This window comes from Suncus etruscus, chromosome 3 (genome assembly GCF_024139225.1).
Source record: "Suncus etruscus isolate mSunEtr1 chromosome 3, mSunEtr1.pri.cur, whole genome shotgun sequence".
In the NCBI taxonomy this organism is placed as follows: Eukaryota; Metazoa; Chordata; class Mammalia; order Eulipotyphla; family Soricidae; genus Suncus; species Suncus etruscus.
The window spans coordinates 1,928,311-1,945,269 of record NC_064850.1 but is presented as its reverse complement, the minus strand read 5'-3'; the positions used below and the strand labels follow the sequence as shown (position 1 = coordinate 1,945,269).

General features: G+C 39.7%; 1 non-coding gene across 1 annotated transcript; it reads left to right on the top strand.

Annotated features, from left to right (window-relative positions):
• Positions 1–13,927: 13,927 nt before the first annotated feature.
• LOC126005631 (U6 spliceosomal RNA) lies at positions 13,928–14,034 on the top strand. The gene has a single exon (XR_007494675.1). It is a non-coding gene; the product is annotated as a U6 spliceosomal RNA (small nuclear RNA).
• The last annotated feature ends 2,925 nt before the right edge of the window (positions 14,035–16,959 follow it).

Here is a 16,959-nt window from a genome sequence, read left to right as displayed (position 1 = left end):
ATGGATAGATGATATTTGCAATGGATCATATGATAAATATCTTAGGTCTTGCAAGTGTAGTTTAGAAAAATAGAAAAAAAATACACAAAAGAGACCTGTTACACTACAGTCCAGGAGGCTAACAACAGTGGAGATATGGGACGCTTGCTGGGAACTACAGTGGAGGGAGGCCAACACTGATGGTGGGAATGGACTTAATTCACTATTACTATATGCCTGAAATACAACTGTGAAAGACTTGGGATTCACATTGGTCTCAATGAAAATTATTTAAAAAATGAAATATAGTTGGTTTCCATTGTTGATTCCTGCCACAGATTTCCTTAAAACCTTTCAGAGCACACAAGAGTGCTAGGAACTTCTCTTGTTTTAATATTTTGATCTTGGATTAAAGTCACCCACACAGAGTTTATAAGATGTTTGGAATCTCTGAAGTGGTTAAGAGTGCCTTTCACAAGCTAATGAGATGACTAATGAGTAAGGACCCCTAAATAGTTTCTTTATAGGACCTTGGTCCCCACAAAAGACCAAGCCATGATTAGAAGCTTGAAACTCTCAGCACCGTCTCTCATCATCTGGGGCAGAAGATTGAGTGAATCATCAATCTGGTCTACATAAAGAAATTATCACAAAATTCTCTCAAGTACAGGTATGAAGCATTTCTGTGTTGGTAAGCACATCCATGTTTTAGGAGAATGGAGCACACCTACTGGAGGATGTTAGAAGTTTCTGAGCTTGGGACCCTTCCACACTCCACCCTCTGTTCATCTGTATTCTTTACTTTGCAGAACAAATTGGCCAAGAAAAGTGTTTCCTGAGCTCTGTGAACCATTATAGTCAGTTATCAAATCTGGGAATCAAGGAGGCTTGTGGGAATCTCTGAGTTATAATTGGTTGGTGACAACCTGGAACTTGTGATTGGCATGGGCAGTGGGGCCTGCTTATAGGACTGCTGAAGCCTTGCCCTGGGTTTGCACAGTGCCAGGTAGTAAGTGCAAGGGGTGAACTGAACACAGAAAGTATCCAGAGAGTTGGACATTTACATTTACATTTGCTGTCAAAAAAGGTTGTTAGAGAAAGGAAATGGTCTTTCATTAACAAGAAAACAAAGGGGGAAGGCCAGTGTTTTGTCACAACCACCCAACTCAGCCATTACAGTGTAAAAGTAACTGTCAACTATATGCAAAGGAATAAAGGTGGCTATGTTCCAACCAATTTCTATTTATAAAAACTGGCAGTGGGTTTGGCTTTGGCCCATGGGCTGTGATTTGCTGGCCTCTTCTCTAGAATCTTTTAGAAGACATTTGTTATTCTGAACTGCTGTTCTGGTCAAAGTCATAGCAGGTCAAAAAATAAAGTAAAAGTCAACCCATTATAGACAATAAGCTATTACTTTTTTTGGGGGGGATGAGAAGTGATTTGGGCCACCTTGCTGTGCTTAGGACTTATTCTTTGCTCTAAGCTCAACTACCACTCCTGGCAGTGCTCAGGGGACCACATGAGGTGCCAAGAATTAAGCCAGAGTTGGCTGCATGCAAGGCAAACACCTTCACTTCTATACATTCTCTTGGACCCCTGTAAGCTGAGTATTGATTTTGACTGCTATAATTCATCTACATAGGTGTACCTTTAAAAAAAGGAAGCCCTCCTATGTTTATGTTAGGAATCAAGATTAGCCATTAAGAAAATTGCTTTTGATGTGTTTTATTAAAAAGACAAACTTTTGCTGGGATATGTCCCTTTAGAAAACATATATATGCTTGCATATATAAGTATCTATAGTATCTATAACCCTATCTACAACAAGCTATATACAGAGGGGAAAGTTACACTAGCACTTCAGGGGGCAAAGGAGGGAGATGTGGGACACATGATGGGAACAGGGGGTGGAGGGAGGACAACTCTGGTGATGGGAATGGCCCTGATTCATTGTCACTATGTACCTTAAATATTACTGTGAAAGATTTGTTATTCACTTTTGGCCATATTAAAATGATTAAAAAATAAGTATTTATATATATCTAGATATATCTACATCTATATATCTAGATAAATATATAAATATATAGATGTAGCTGTATCTACATCTATATATCTATATATAAGTATATATATATCTCTATTTATATGTAATACACTGCAAATCTGTACCCTTCTTCAAACTTAATTTTATTTTTATTTTTTTGTTTTTTTTTTTTGTTTTGTTTTTTTTTTGAGGCCACACCCGGTGGTGCTCAGGGGTTACTCCTGGCTCTGTGCTCAAAAATTGCTCCTGGTTTGTGGGATCATATGGGATGCCGGGATTCAAACCACTGTTGGTCCTGGGTCGGACCACTGTGCTACCAGCCCGGTAGCCATTTCACAAAGTAGCTCTTTGGGCCAGAGAGGTAGCATGGAGGTAAGGTATTTGCCTTGCATGCAGAAGGACAGTGGTTTGAATCCTGGCATCTCCCATATGGTCCCCCGAGCCTGCCAGGAGCGATTTCTGAGCGTAAAAGCCAGATGTAACCCCTGAGCACTGCCGGGTGTGACCCCAAAACAAAACAAAACAAAACAAAACCAACACAAAGTAGCTCCTTGTCCTCCTTATTCTTCCCTTGTCTCTGACTTAAACCAGACTCTCAGCTCCATCAAATGTCTTTGCTGGTTGCAGGTTTGATCAGTTCCAGTTAAGAGCTGATCAGGGGGGTTATTGTGTGAATACATGTGGCCTGAAGGATGGGGGGAAAAAGCTTGATTGATTGTTCAAGAAAAGGGGTGGTAGAAAGAGATCAGGGCAGGCTGGACAGTGATAGAACTCTGAGGGTTATCAGTGACCCATTCTAGGAGTTTGTTTTATTCCTTTACTTCACCGACACAGGAATAAACTCCCTCGTATCTCACAGAAGAAAGTTAATTAGGGGGTCCCAGCTTCCATGCGTGTAGCACACAGAATCTTCGTTGTATTTTAGTGGCATTTTTATATCGAGCTAGGATACAGGATACCCCAAGGAGCCATGAAGGTTAAAGAAAAGACTCCGAAGGTTACTTCGAGATTCAAACACCAGCTCCGGTGCCTATTAAGGTGCGACGACTCTGTGTAAAGGAACTTAATCGCTCTAAAATTGTTGACTCTGTAAGATAATCTCTTCTTCTCTGGAAAATGGTCTCTGCTCTCGCCTGCCCACTCGGCTGCCTGCCCCTCCCCTGCATTTCTCTCTGCCTGCCACAAATTGCTGGGCGGAATCATCTGAATTCTAAATTACTTTTTAAAATTGACATGACTTTGCTGCAAGCCAACTGCTTCATAAGCTGTGTCAGCTAAAGGTCTCCCCACCAGTTAGTCTGAAGAAGTTTTTGCTGTCATATCTGTCCTGTTAATTTAAGCAGAAACTGTAATTAGATGGAAGTGGTCTTGTTCCCACAGAATTGAATGACAGCATCTGTAGAGAGCCGCCCGTTCCAAAGCCTTTTGGCGACCAGCACTCTACAAGTTAGCAGGATGGAGCGAGGCCCAGATCCAGGCTCCTGTCGGTCTAATTTTATATCTGTGGACGCACAACACTAAATCCAATATTTCTAATGCCTTGCTGGGATGCGTGCAAAGCCAAGCACATTCCAGACTTTTAGGCTCGTGGCTCCTCCTGAGATAGACACAGTGTGTGTGTGTGTGTGTGTGTGTGTGTGTGTGTGTTGTGCTTGCGTGCATACATGCGCATGTCCTTCCCTCAAGCACTTTAAGTAGATTTATTAAAAAGCTGAAGTCTGATAAGTAGCAATGCGCAAAGTCAGAGAAACAAAGAGCAGACAACTTTTTATAATTGAATCATGAACTCTCTAAGATAATCAGAATAAAGATGTCTTATTCCTTGGGTCACTTTTTAGATGCAGGAATGGAACAAACTGCTTGTATCTTCAAAGTTGGGTCCATGAATAGAATGAGAAAGTCAGTGCAAGAACCTTGGTGAATGTCAGACTGTTCTTGGGACTGGAGTAACTAGGTAGACAGGTTTATATGCAGAGAATTAAAGATACCTACATGTAGGCAATTCATAATGTATGACAGCTTCAATAATGCAGAGAAATTGGCAATTATTGAATATCTACTCTTCATCCTTACCACACTCAATACTGATGGGTATAGAAGAGAAAAGCATAATTTCTTTGACCAATGGCTGCAGGTTGAAATATACAAACTGTACAAATTGCTAAGAACTACCAATAGGCAGAGGAAAAACTCTCCCTGATGCAAGAATCGTGGTTTTAAAAAGTCACTTGCTTAAATATTGGCATTAGGGGGTTGGAGAGATAATATGTTGGGTAAGGCGTGCCTTGCTACTGGCCTGGATTGGATCCTTGGCATCCCACTTGGTCTCACGATTTCAGGAACATTGCCAGGAGTGATTCCTAAGTGCAGAGCCAGGAGTAACCCCTGAGCATTGCCGAGTGTGACCCCCCAGTGAAAATCCCCCAAACCTGGCAAGATTTAATGGAATGACCAGAGTGGAGTTGCCAAACTAGCCACATGGGCATTCCAAGGGCCTGTGCCATCTAAATCAGTCCCAGGACTGGTTCTGGCCACAGTTTGGTGCCACCTAGTGGTGGTGTTCCACCCCAGTTGAACTAGAAGTGGAATGATTCAGGGTCCTATGACAAAAACTATCACTGATACAGGAATGAACTGCCTTGTTCATACCTTGTTCATTGGCCTTGGAAGAGACAATGATTCCAGGAGATGCCCAGAGAGTTGGCATTATTTCATAATCTTGATCTATGGGTACTGGGAACTTGGAGATTTCCATTGGTGTCACTGCTTCCTCTTGTAGTTACCTGTATAAGTTCCTGTTTCCCTTCCGAGCAGCCTGTCTCTTACCAGCATTGCTGAGAGCAGCACTGGGCAGGTGACAACCTGTCATTACTTTTATCATCTACTCATTACTTCCATCATGCTCAAATTGATCACTTATTTATAAATTGTTTTGGTAATTTGGAGTATTAGTAATTTGGAGAATTGTTTCGAGGTGGCTTTAACAAAAGGTTCCTTGAGAGAAGTTAAGCCTAAGTTTGAACCTTAGGACAAAATTAATTTGTATACATTTAAATTTATAGAAGATAAATTGATCTCTGGCTTCAGTAAAAAATAACATAACTATTTTTGGGTTTCTTTTAGTTTGGGGGCCATCCCCGAAGATACTCAGGGACTATTGTTGGCTTTGGGCTCAGGAGTGACCTCTGGACTTGATGTTCAGGGGACTGTGTGTGGTTCTGGGATTTGAATCAAGATCACATACCCCACAGGCAAATAGGAAGAAAATGCTTACCTCTTAGGGCTCAGGAAATTAAACTTTTGATATTAAATAAATAATATTCTTCTCACTGGATAAAATATCCAGTTTCTTAGAATATATGTAACTTATTTTTCTGTGTTTTAAAAAATATGTACCTACTTTAGCCTGTATTTAACCAAAGTAAAGAGTCTGAGGAGCACTAAATATAAGTTTGGACATCAGTAAAATAATCACTGTTCATAGGTAGATTTTAGCTGTAATAGGGCATTATTAAAACTAACTATGATTTGTTTGAATGGAGAGAAAAAGAGAGAGACAGTCATAGAGGAGAGAGGAGAAAGAGAGGAAAGAGCAAAGACAGAGTAGAGAGAGGGGAGAGAACTCTAGTAGTTGCATTAAATCTTTCCAATTTAAAAAATGAACCTGCCCTTTATATCAGTACAGCAGCTCTGCCTGGAAATTTGATTTTAGTTCACTCTCAATTGGGCAAAGTACAGATACTCCCGGGATATAGACAGAAAATCTAAGTTTATATCAATCATGTAGTGTTTTTTTTTTTTATCACAAAAGGCTTATCTTCTGGCCGATTTACTTGTTATTTCCTCTTCCCTTGGTAATTTTCCTATTCCTTCCTATGGCTAATGCTTGCTATTTTATGTAGTGAATTTTAATCTTTAAAGTGCCATGCAGGCAAGAATTGACCTCTGGTGGAATGCTTCCATTTTGTTGATGGAGGAGATGGCAGAGGTGCTGCAGATAGATCGTCTGGAACTCCAATGTGGAATGTTTTTAGAATGAAGGTTAGAGCCGTCCAAGCCCTAGATTAGAAATGCTGAGGCAGTATTGACAATGTAGTTTGCTTCTTGATCCTGGATCCTTTTGAGCCACATTTGTTACTCAGTGTATTTATATGGGGATAGGGAAAGGGATGAAGAATGGATAGTAGATAGAGTTAAAATGAAGTACTATCCATTAGCCCAATTATAAAACACCTACATCCAAAGAAAACTGAAGATGGGTTCAGGTGTCAAGGAAATAACCTGGGTATCATGCCCTCATTTATGAAACCAGGAAGAGACCCAAATGTCTACAAAATATTTGCATTGCTCTGTGCCTGAAACTGAGTTGGATGTGTTTTATAATGGCTACTTAGGAATGAACGTATAGTACAGGATTAATGCAATTGTATTGCATGTAGTCAACCTGGTTTATTCCTGGCCCTGCAGATGGTCCCCTGAATACCACCAGGAGTGAGCCCTGCACACAGAGCAAGGAACATCACCAGCTGTGGTCTCGAAGTCCCTCCACTTCCCTCAAACCCTAGATATAATATCTGCTGAATTTTTCTTCAAAGTCCCGTATCTTACAAAAGGAAAGCTCAAAGAGATAACATGTGTTATTTATGGTCTCTTATATTTCAGGTAGACCAGGAAGCACAAGAAACTGGTCCTCGATCCAATGTTCTTCTGTCACATCAGAGCTGCTCCAAAAGTAAGGGTGCTAGTATCTGGTCTTTTGGATCCTGGATGGTTCTGATGTAACACGTTTCATAATGTCTATCATGGAGCAATTTTATGAGTCTGAATATAAGGTACATGATTAAAGAGTAAATTACAGTGAGGATTTAGAACTTAGAGAAGTGGTTCTCAAGCTTAACTTTATATCCATAAGACAATGACAATAACATAAAAAATTTAGATGATGGCTTTTTCTTTAAGTCTCTGTATTTTTCCTTGAACATGTATCTCACTTGCATGTCTATAGGTCTATCTTTGCTTATCAATTTTGTACTCTGGAGAAAGTTATGTTCCTTCCTTCCTTCCTTCCCCCCTTCTCTTCTCTTCCCCTCTTTTTCTTTTATTTTTTCTTAGATACTCAGGGCTTACTCCTGCACTCAGGAATCTTTTCTGGCCTCTTGCTGTACTATCTATCTCTGCAGTCCCTATTTCTAAGTCAATTTTATTTAATAAAAATTTATTTTGCTTAAAACAACAACATCTAGATGCTTAAATCTATCCCTAGACACATGAAATCATGGGGAAGAATAACAGACATCAGGTTTTTCAAATCTTCCCCCCAGGAGATCCCACAATGCAGCTAAGGTAGATACAACTACTTTAGACATAAAAAAGTTAATGTCAATGAACTTTTTATAATATTTTATTTATGCACTGTTTCAATTATAGAATGTAGACTACCTTACACCAGTGCACATTTTCCACCACCAGTGTTCCCAGTTTCTGTCCCACCCCCTATTCCCTGCCTGCTTCTGGGGTAGGCATTTTACTTCTCTCTCTCGTTCTCTCTCTCAATGAGTTTTTTTTTTAATGCTTAATGCACTTTTCTCTTTTCTCTTGAGCCTCATCTCTCTTTTCTCTTGCAAGTTGGTGGGAAGGAGAGTGATCTTCAACCCTCTTGCTTGTTCTTATCATGCACAATAAGGCATGATTGTTCGAGGAGAGGGAAAGAAAAAAATTAATAAAAACAGGCATGAACAACAAACATTGGCAACAGGTCTACTTCCTGACAAAGACTTAGCAGTGCCTAATCATGACATGCCAAAACATTAGCAAGGAAGCTACTCATGCATGACTTGCCTGTGCGGCTTTGCCAGCAGATATCAACAGGCTCTTGGGAGGAGCTTCTACCCTACTGCAGCTTCTCAGAGGGGGGAGTGACTTTCCTTTTTGGAAGAAGCAAAGCTGAAGTATTCCCATGTTCAACATGACCCAACCCAGATGGTATTCTCAGAACTAAAAAAACAGAGTTGATTCAAATTTCAACCTGCTTCACAGACCATGAGCGATTTTATCCCCAGATCTGGCTTGTTTGAACTGTGACTCCTTCTACAGTTAGATTATATCCTCATGGAAAAGGTTCCTAACAATTTCCAAGAATTCTTGTTCAGTTAGGTCCCCTGTTTAGGAATCTCAGTGCAAACCCTGACAGATGGAAATTCACACTTGTTGAAGCAGTAAACCTCAGCAAAGATATAGGTCAATGTACAGGTCGTATTAAGTATTTGAAAATATGAACATTTTACTAACTATAGGAGAAAATTGACTCAGTAGTAAAGCATTTTTAGGAATTTTCTAAATTATATGTGGAAAGAGTAGTTTTAAAATGACATTGGTGGTGGGAATGTTGCACTGATGAAGGAAGGTGTTCTTTTTGTGACTAAAACCCAACTACAGTCATGTTTGTAATCACGGTGTTTAAATAAAGATTAAAAAATAAATAAAATGAGTCAATCTGGGCCAAAACAATAGTACATTGGGCAGAACATTTGCCTTGATTTGATCCCCAGCACCATAGATGATCTTCCAAGTCTGCCAGGAGTGATTCCTGAATGCAGAGCCAGGAGTAAGTTTTGAGCAATGCCAGGTGAGTTCCAAAGCCAAACCCAAAATAAGACAAAATGAGCCAGTTCTGAACAGTTCTTGTTCAGAATGGTCTCAAGCAGAGAACCCAGAAGTCTTCCAATTTACACGCTGTCTCCTAAACTTTCAGATTATCATAGTCTCTCATTTCCCTCAGAATTCTAAGTTGCCTTCAAATTATTAATGAAAAACATATCAGAAAACAAAAGTGTTTTTTTTTTTTTTACTAAGTTTAAACACATACAACAGAACATCACAAAAATAAACAAATATTCAGCCAATGGGCTAGAGAGATAGTATTGTAGGAAGGGTCATTGCCTTGTACATGGCTAACCCAGGTTTGACCTCAGGCCTCCCATATAGTCCCCCAAGTCCACCAAGAATGATTCCTGAAGCTCAGAACCAAGAATAATTCCTGAGTACCACCATGTGGGCCCCTCCCCAGGTCAGCCAAATAACCCATCACAAATGACTGTGTGGACCCACTTGCAGACCAAGTAACAGTATGCAGCAGCCCCCTAAAGTAAACGTCTTACAGAGGAAAAGACATTAGCCTGTAACTTGGACATTCTGTAGTCTGTCCTGGAAAAGTAAATCAGCAAGCACTTCAAGCTCACAGAAGGATTTTTAAGAGAGTGGGGAGGAAGCAAGATGATGGTAATGCTGTATCTGAGGTGTGGGGCTCCATCTCTATGCTTCCTAAAATGTTCGTTGCCAGAGAGATAGCACAGTGGTAGAGCATTTGTCTTGTGCGTGGCCAACCCAGGACAGACCCAGTTTGATTCCGGCATCCCATATGGTCCCCCAAGCCTGTGAGGAGTGACTTCTGAAACACAGATCCAGGAGGAAGCCCTGAAGCACCGCCAGATGTGGCCCAAAGCCGCTTCTCCAAATTTTTATTGCTGCCTAAAAATATTTCAGTGTCTTTGCCCTGCCCTTTACTCCGTTCAAGAATCTTCATCATTGTGGAAGAAAGATAGGGATATCAGGATGCCAACAGGAGTCTTAGGTGATCATGTAACGTGTGTACTAAACTGAGCTCTAAGTGGTTCCGTTTTTATGAGGCATTCTCTCTGAGAAGAAGCCGGGGGCATTCAGATTTTTATCAGCATCATTTTAGGAGCACTGTATAGGGAACGGTTCAGATCCCTAGTGACAAGTATCCTCTTCCAATCTTTCCACTTCTTCCATATCCTGCAGCAGTTTAAGGGATCCTCAGACTACTTCATCTGTGATGTTTTTCCCTTTCTGTATCCTTCCTCTTTTTCTCAAATCTTTTTCTTTTGGGGTTCACACCTGGCTGTATTTGGGGCTTATTCCTGACTTTGTGCTCAGGGATCACTCCTGGATGAGCTCGGGGAATTGCATGGGATATCGGGGATCAAACCCAGGTCAACTGTGTGAAAATCAAATGCCTTACCCACTGTAGTCTCTCCAGCTGCCTTTCCTCAGTTCTTTATTGTGGAGCAATTACATTTTTTCATGATTCCTTTAAGAAAATTTCTTTTCTTCTTTACCTACCTCCTAGATTTTAATTTTTTTCTTTTTTTTCTTCTTCTTTTGTTTGTTTTTTGTTTTGGGGTCACACCCGGCAGTGCTCAGGGGTTACTCCTGGCTCTATGCTCAGAAATTGCTCCTGGCAGGCTCAGGGGACCATATGGGATGCCAGGATTCGAACCACCGACCTTCTTCATGAAAGGCAAATGCCTTACCTCCATGTTATCTCTCCAGCCCCAGATTTTTATATTTTTCAATAACAAAGGAGTAAAAATAGTCCTGCTAGCAAGAGTGTTCTTTTCCTATTTCTTCTGTCTTTGGACTCTTTCTCTGTTCACTCATTGCTAAAATTCTCTCCCTGAAAGAGCTCAAACTGGTATGTATGGCAAAGGCCAAAAGTCTGTTTAGAGTATGCACAAGAGAGAAGTGGAAAAACTTTCTTTTAGCAGGTTAAGGGTAGCAGAGGTGTGTGTGTGTGTGTGTGTGTGTGTGTGTGTGTGTGTGTGTGTAGACGGGAAACAGTTACATTAATAGGTCTTATCTCATGCATTATAATTAACTAACTTAAAAGATCAATATAAACTGAATCTGTAAGGGATAAGGATACTACCTCTTAATCTCAAATCAGAAAAAGGATAGTGTATTAATAAGGACTGAAACACCACATGTTGTGGGTCAGATTGCAGGGAGCATTATTTACCCTAGAAGATGACCAAAAGCTTGGTGAAAATGGCTGCGAGAGGTGGGAAAAGAAGGAAAACTCAAGTTTTCTGTTTTAGTGGGGAACCCTTTTCTTATTGCTTGGCTAAAAGTCTCTTTTTCCTTCAAGTCTGTAAAGACCATATCCAGACCCTCTCTCAGTAGGACAAAGCCAAAAGAGATAGAGAACAGGCGATAAAAAGAATCGTACGTGGCCTCTAGGGCTGTTTTGACCTCCTTATAAAATGCAAGGAACAGGAAAGTGAGGCTGCGTGGGTCTATGTGATTTAAGAACACCATATATCCAAGCTACTTAAGAGAAAAGGAAGTTGTTTTCAGTGAGCAGAAAATATCTAAGTATTTTGTTTAAGAAAATTTGCTTCTGGGGCCGGAGAGATAGCATGAAGGGAGGGTGTTTGCCTTGCATGCAGAAGGACAGTGGTTCGAATTCCAGCACCCCATATGGCCCCCTGAGCCTGCCAGGAGCAATTTCTGAGCGTAGAGCCAGAGAAAATTTGCTTCTAACCACCGTGTAGTGTTATTCAGAAATGTTGGCATTTTTGAAATTTTACTTGAACCTCTCCAGAGTGGTCCATTTTAGAAACATCTAACCACTGTCTTAACAGTGTGTTCGCGCATTAAACCATTGCCCATCAGGGACTTCCCTCTAGTGGTAGCTGGACATTGATGACCCCAGAACCTGTTCCTGGTATTTTGGATGATGGTTTCCATCATCCAAAACTGGGTTTGTAGTTCCTCAGTTTATCACTTAAATTTAGGACCAACTGTACCACCTACTCTTAGTTAACAGAATCAATGAAAGGATAGAGTCACATTGCCCAGACAACTTCCCCATCCTCTTTTGTGGGACCACCAACTTCATAATCTCCTTAACTCTTCTTTTCCTTTGCTAACCATACCTCCACCCTATATGCTCCCAATGAGTTTCTCTTTATTATGTCTATATTATGACTTCTACATTTGTGATTTCTCAGGGTAAGAGTGAACTTTTTAAGTGTTTAGACTCTTAAATACTTGTAGTGTGGACCAAAATCAAGCTCAAAAACTATTAAACAACTATGTTCTTTTCTCCTTTTTCTCTTTTCTCCTTCACAGTAGCACAATAGAATAACATGAGCAAACCTTTGGTTTCTTTGTTACTCAAAGTTGGCAGAATGTCAAAGACAATGGATTTAATTATACTTGCACATGGCTGGGTGTATTACTGATGGTAGTATGGTAAATGGTAAAAATGACCATTTTAGATATGTGATAAAATAGAAATACATATATCTTATATAGATATATACTTTATATATTTAATAAAAATGTTTGACTTTAGCAAAATTACCCAATTTTGTTATTGCCAAGATTTACACTGAATTTCTGTTCTATTAACAAGAAAAATATAAAAGGTTAAAAAATAACTATGCAGTGTTCAAAATTTGAATACATTCTTAATAAAATTATAAAGCAATAGTAATCACTGAAAAGTTATTATTCAACGTGTTTTCGAGAGGATAATTTTCTCCTAAAATATTTAACTTGATATATATTAAAGTTAAATGGCAAAATGTAAATAATGAATTTCAACATTGTAGTACTAATCATTAAGATGAAATGAATGCTTTAATTTTTAAAAAGACATTTTATTTTATTAAGTACTCCTGTGACAAGAAAATATCAGCGATATTGAAACTCTTAGCAATATAGCAAGATTTCTTCTATATGATGCTAATATCTAGACCCTCAAATTCAAGTGTAATATAAGTGGTATAATTGAAAAATAATCTTCAGTTCTCATGTGTGATTACTTTAAACATATGCCAACTTATGAGGCACCTGAAACCACAAACTCAGACACAAAGCAGTGGTAGAAGATGGATGCTCAGTACTTCCACCAAGAAAAGTGGTTTCCCTATATCAGGTCTGTGGCGTTCATGCTGAGAGGAAGGCTTTTATGTGAGTGTCTCGTGCTGAACCTAAGAACTCCTGCTGTTCAGGCCTTCCTGTGCCTCAAAGCAATGTCTGCTCCAACACAGGCAAACACAGCAGACGCAGCTGCTTAGTAGTGGGCGCGGGAGTAGCGGCATTGGCTGCTGTGTTTCTTGCACAGGGCAAGTAACTTTGGAGTTGAGAGTTGTGATGCGTTGACATAGAGGGTCTTGGATCTAGAAAGGAATGTCTACGTTTCTATAGCTAATTGAATCTTGGATATGTCGTGATCACTGAAACTGAAGATTCCAAACCTCTTATTTGGGTCAAAGGGTGGGCTGATTCAGGTCACTCTTCCTCTTCATTTTTTAGTCTCAGTCAATATATGCCTTCATACTGAAATATCTTTGATTTTCAAGGGGGAGGGGGAATCTTGGTCTTGTAAGCCATTTGAATTTTCTGTCTATAAAATGACTTTTCTAGTATATTGTGTTTGTTGTCTCTTTAACTGAGAGGTTAGAATAGTTACCTGCTGTTGACTGGTTTTATTCCCAGATGTCTTCAAACTGCCTCACATTTTTTGTTGTTGTTGTTGTTGGATTTTTGGGCCACACCCAGTGATGCTCAGGGGTTACTCCTGGGTGTGTACTCAGAAATCGCTCCTGGCTTGGAGAACCATATAGGATGCCAGGGATCAAACCGCAGTCCATCCTAGGCTTGTAAGGCAGACACCTTACTGCTCTGTGCCACTGCTCTAGCCCCTGCCTCACATTTTTAAATGTATTTTTCTTATTAATTAAACACCCTTTAACCAAACAGTTCTCCTTGAAATCTTCTCAAACTTACCTTTCTTATTTCTATTGAGTTTCTATATATTTCTATGCCTCACACATATATTTTTTATTTTTTATTAATATCTTTATTTAAACACCTTGATTACAAATATGATTGCAGTTGGGTTTCAGTCATGTAAAGAACACCCCCTTCACCATTGCAACATTCTGACACATATTTTTTATATAACTTAGACCAAGACAATATCAAACATCTTTAAACTTACACAGTTAAATTTCTATTGGGTAGTTTGTGGATTTTTCTTATTTGTGTTATAATTTATGTTGCCTTAATTGTATTAAAATATTTTTTATTGTGCTCACTTCGGCAGCACATATACTAAAATTGGAACAATACAGAGAAGAGTAGCATGGCCCCTGCACAAGGATGACATGCAAATTCCTGAAGTGTTCCATATTTTTGCATTTTCTACAAAGAAAAATATTCTTTATTTTACTTTAGCATAGCAGATAGGGTGTTTTCCTTGCATGTTTCTGACCCAGGTTTGATCCCTGGTATCCCATATGGTCCCCTAAGTCTACCAGGAATAATTTTTGAATGAAGAGCCAGAAGTAACCCCTAAGTACCACCAGGTATGGCCCCCAAACGAAAAATAATAATAAAAAGGTTTTTGCATTGTGTTTTACAGTACTGCTATTAATGGGCTACGACGCATACCATGCATTGCCTTTCAAAAACACCAGCTCCTCCTCCCAGTTGAAACTTTCCTCTACCAGAGGGATCTGTCCTATCCATCCTATCCACCAGTCACTCCAGGTGGCATGAACATGAATTCTCATTTTCATTGCCTTTAGGCATTCATTATTCCACCATTGTGTTTCTTTATAGCCCACCTATGAGAGAGCGACCCTGGGTGTGGCTCCCAAACCAATACCAAACCAAACCAAACGAATCAAACCAAAAATAAATGCACCTAGTAAATAGTAAAGACAAATAAATGTTGCTTATTCATACAAATGGAAAGCAATAGTAGATTTATTTTCCCAGTTCTTGCTGATAGTTATCTTTTTCCTTGGACCTTTCTCGTTTGGTTTTTGGGCCACACTCGGCGGTGCTGAGGAGTTTTGTGATCAGAAATTGCTCCTAGCAGGCTTAGGGAACCATATGGTATTGAACCCAGGTTTGTCCTGGGTTCGGCCGTGTGCAAGGCAAAGGCCCTACTGCTGTGCAATCTCTCCAGCCCAAGACATTTTTACTTCTACAAATATAGTACAATAAATATTTTTACAAATATTTTAGTACACTATAATACATATAATGAATATATAATATTAATATAATTCATTGGGGCCGGAGAGATAGCATGGAGGTAAGGCATTTGCCTTTCATGCAGGAGGTCATCGGTTCGAATCCTGGCGTTCCATATGGTCCCCCGTGCCTGCCAAGAGAAATTTCTGAGCCTGGAGCCAGGAATAACCCCTGAGCACTGCCGGGTGTGACCCCCCCCAAAACACAAAAAATATAATTCTTTAACATACATTAAGCAACACAAAATTAATATAGCAATATAATTATTCTAATCTCAATAAAGACAGTCCAGTTTGGTGATTCAAAAGTAACACCTGCTCATTGTAGAGAACTTGGCAAGGGCAAACAAACTTGGCAAATCTCAAACAAAATAAAAAATTAAACCCAACTTAGCATTGCTATTGAGAAAAATATCAGTATTAAAGTTTTATTTGATTTGGGGCTTTTGGGGGGGCACACCTGGCATTGCTTAGGGCTTTTTCCTCACTGTGCTCAGGAGTCATTCCTGGCAGAGGAGGGGGCCCCTGTGTGGTATCAGCTATGAACTAGAGTCAGCCACATACAAGGCAAGTGCCCACCTCCTATGCTATCTCTCTGACTCCCAATGGTAGCATTTTTAAGTATTTCATTGGGCATCGTCTTGTTGGAAAAGTTTATAACTTTAGATAGTTTTTCCTTACTCAGTATCACAAAGTATTTTTCTTATTCTTGTGATTAAATATTCTATTGCATGATTAAAGCATTATGTCACATTTAACATTGTTGGGTATTTAGATCATTCCTAACTCATACACACACACACACACACACACACACACATGATGTTAGCTTTTTAAAAAAAATAATATCTTTATTTAAGCACCATGATTACAAACCTGTTTGAGGTTGGGTTTTAGTCATATGCTGTTAGCCTTTGATTATACATTCCTCCTTTCCCCATCTCCTATCTTCCCCCACTCCCATTCACCCCATGTATTTAAGTTTTATTGGCAGCATTAAGGCTGGCATATTTGATGGTCATGGTGCTTTCCAAGAAGGTCTTGAGCAGGCAATGAGAGCGCTTGTTGCTGCAAGGTCTGTAGACATGAACCTCCCATTTCTACTCTAGAAACCTTTACCTCCAGCATTGCTTCTCTCCTTTCCCAGTACCAGCCAGATCCTGAATCACAGAAAACCCCTAAGATCGACTCTTCCGTCCTTACAGCTCTGTCAGTAGGGATGTTGGACTCTTTGAATTCAAGGCTTATCTAATAAATTCATTTTCTACTCTTAGCAATCTTCCTTTCTAATTCTTTATGGCGACACAACACCCTCCTTTTGATTCTCGCTACAGCGAACTATAAAAGATTGGGATCTCAGTAAATCTAAATATTATTTTCTGCTCAGGCAGGAGCTAGCTGTGTGACATAGGAGAATGACCTATTCTGTCTCTCAGTCTCAAAAGCAGTAAATTAGAGCTAGGTGTGATCGGCCTTTCACGATATAACATTTATGGGTTTTTTTTGGTATGTGAATAAATCAAAACAAAATGGTGTGAAAGGTAAGAGACTCACTAAAAACAGGCCTGTAGTAGTGACATGTGACTGATGGCTCTGCTGCCCTGCCGAAGGCGAGATGGAGGGTGCTGATTCTAGCATTTGTTTTTGGCACTAAGGGAGACAGCACGCCTCACTCTCTAGTGTAACCTTATAATGTGGCAGGCAGTGAGAAGTGGTTGAAAGAAGAGGGGGCCAGTGGGTAACGTCTGAGGGAGCTTGAAGCGCAGTTGACCTGTCAAGGATGTTGATGGCTTTGGTCAAGAATTCACATACCTGGAAATCAGGTACAAAATACCAGAATTTCCTTAGCCACAGGCAGAGACTTGGTCGGTTCCTTTCTTCCTGCTTTCATCCATATGCAAGCAAGTGATAACATGTACTAAGTTAAATAATGCATGGTGCTTCAACTATTCATACTTTCTATCCTTTGGTTATTGTAATTACATGTAATTTTGTGACGGATTTTCTATTTTTTAAGAAATCGCACTTTTGTACTTGATCCAGCTAACAGGATTTTCTTACATTACTTCATAAAGAGAC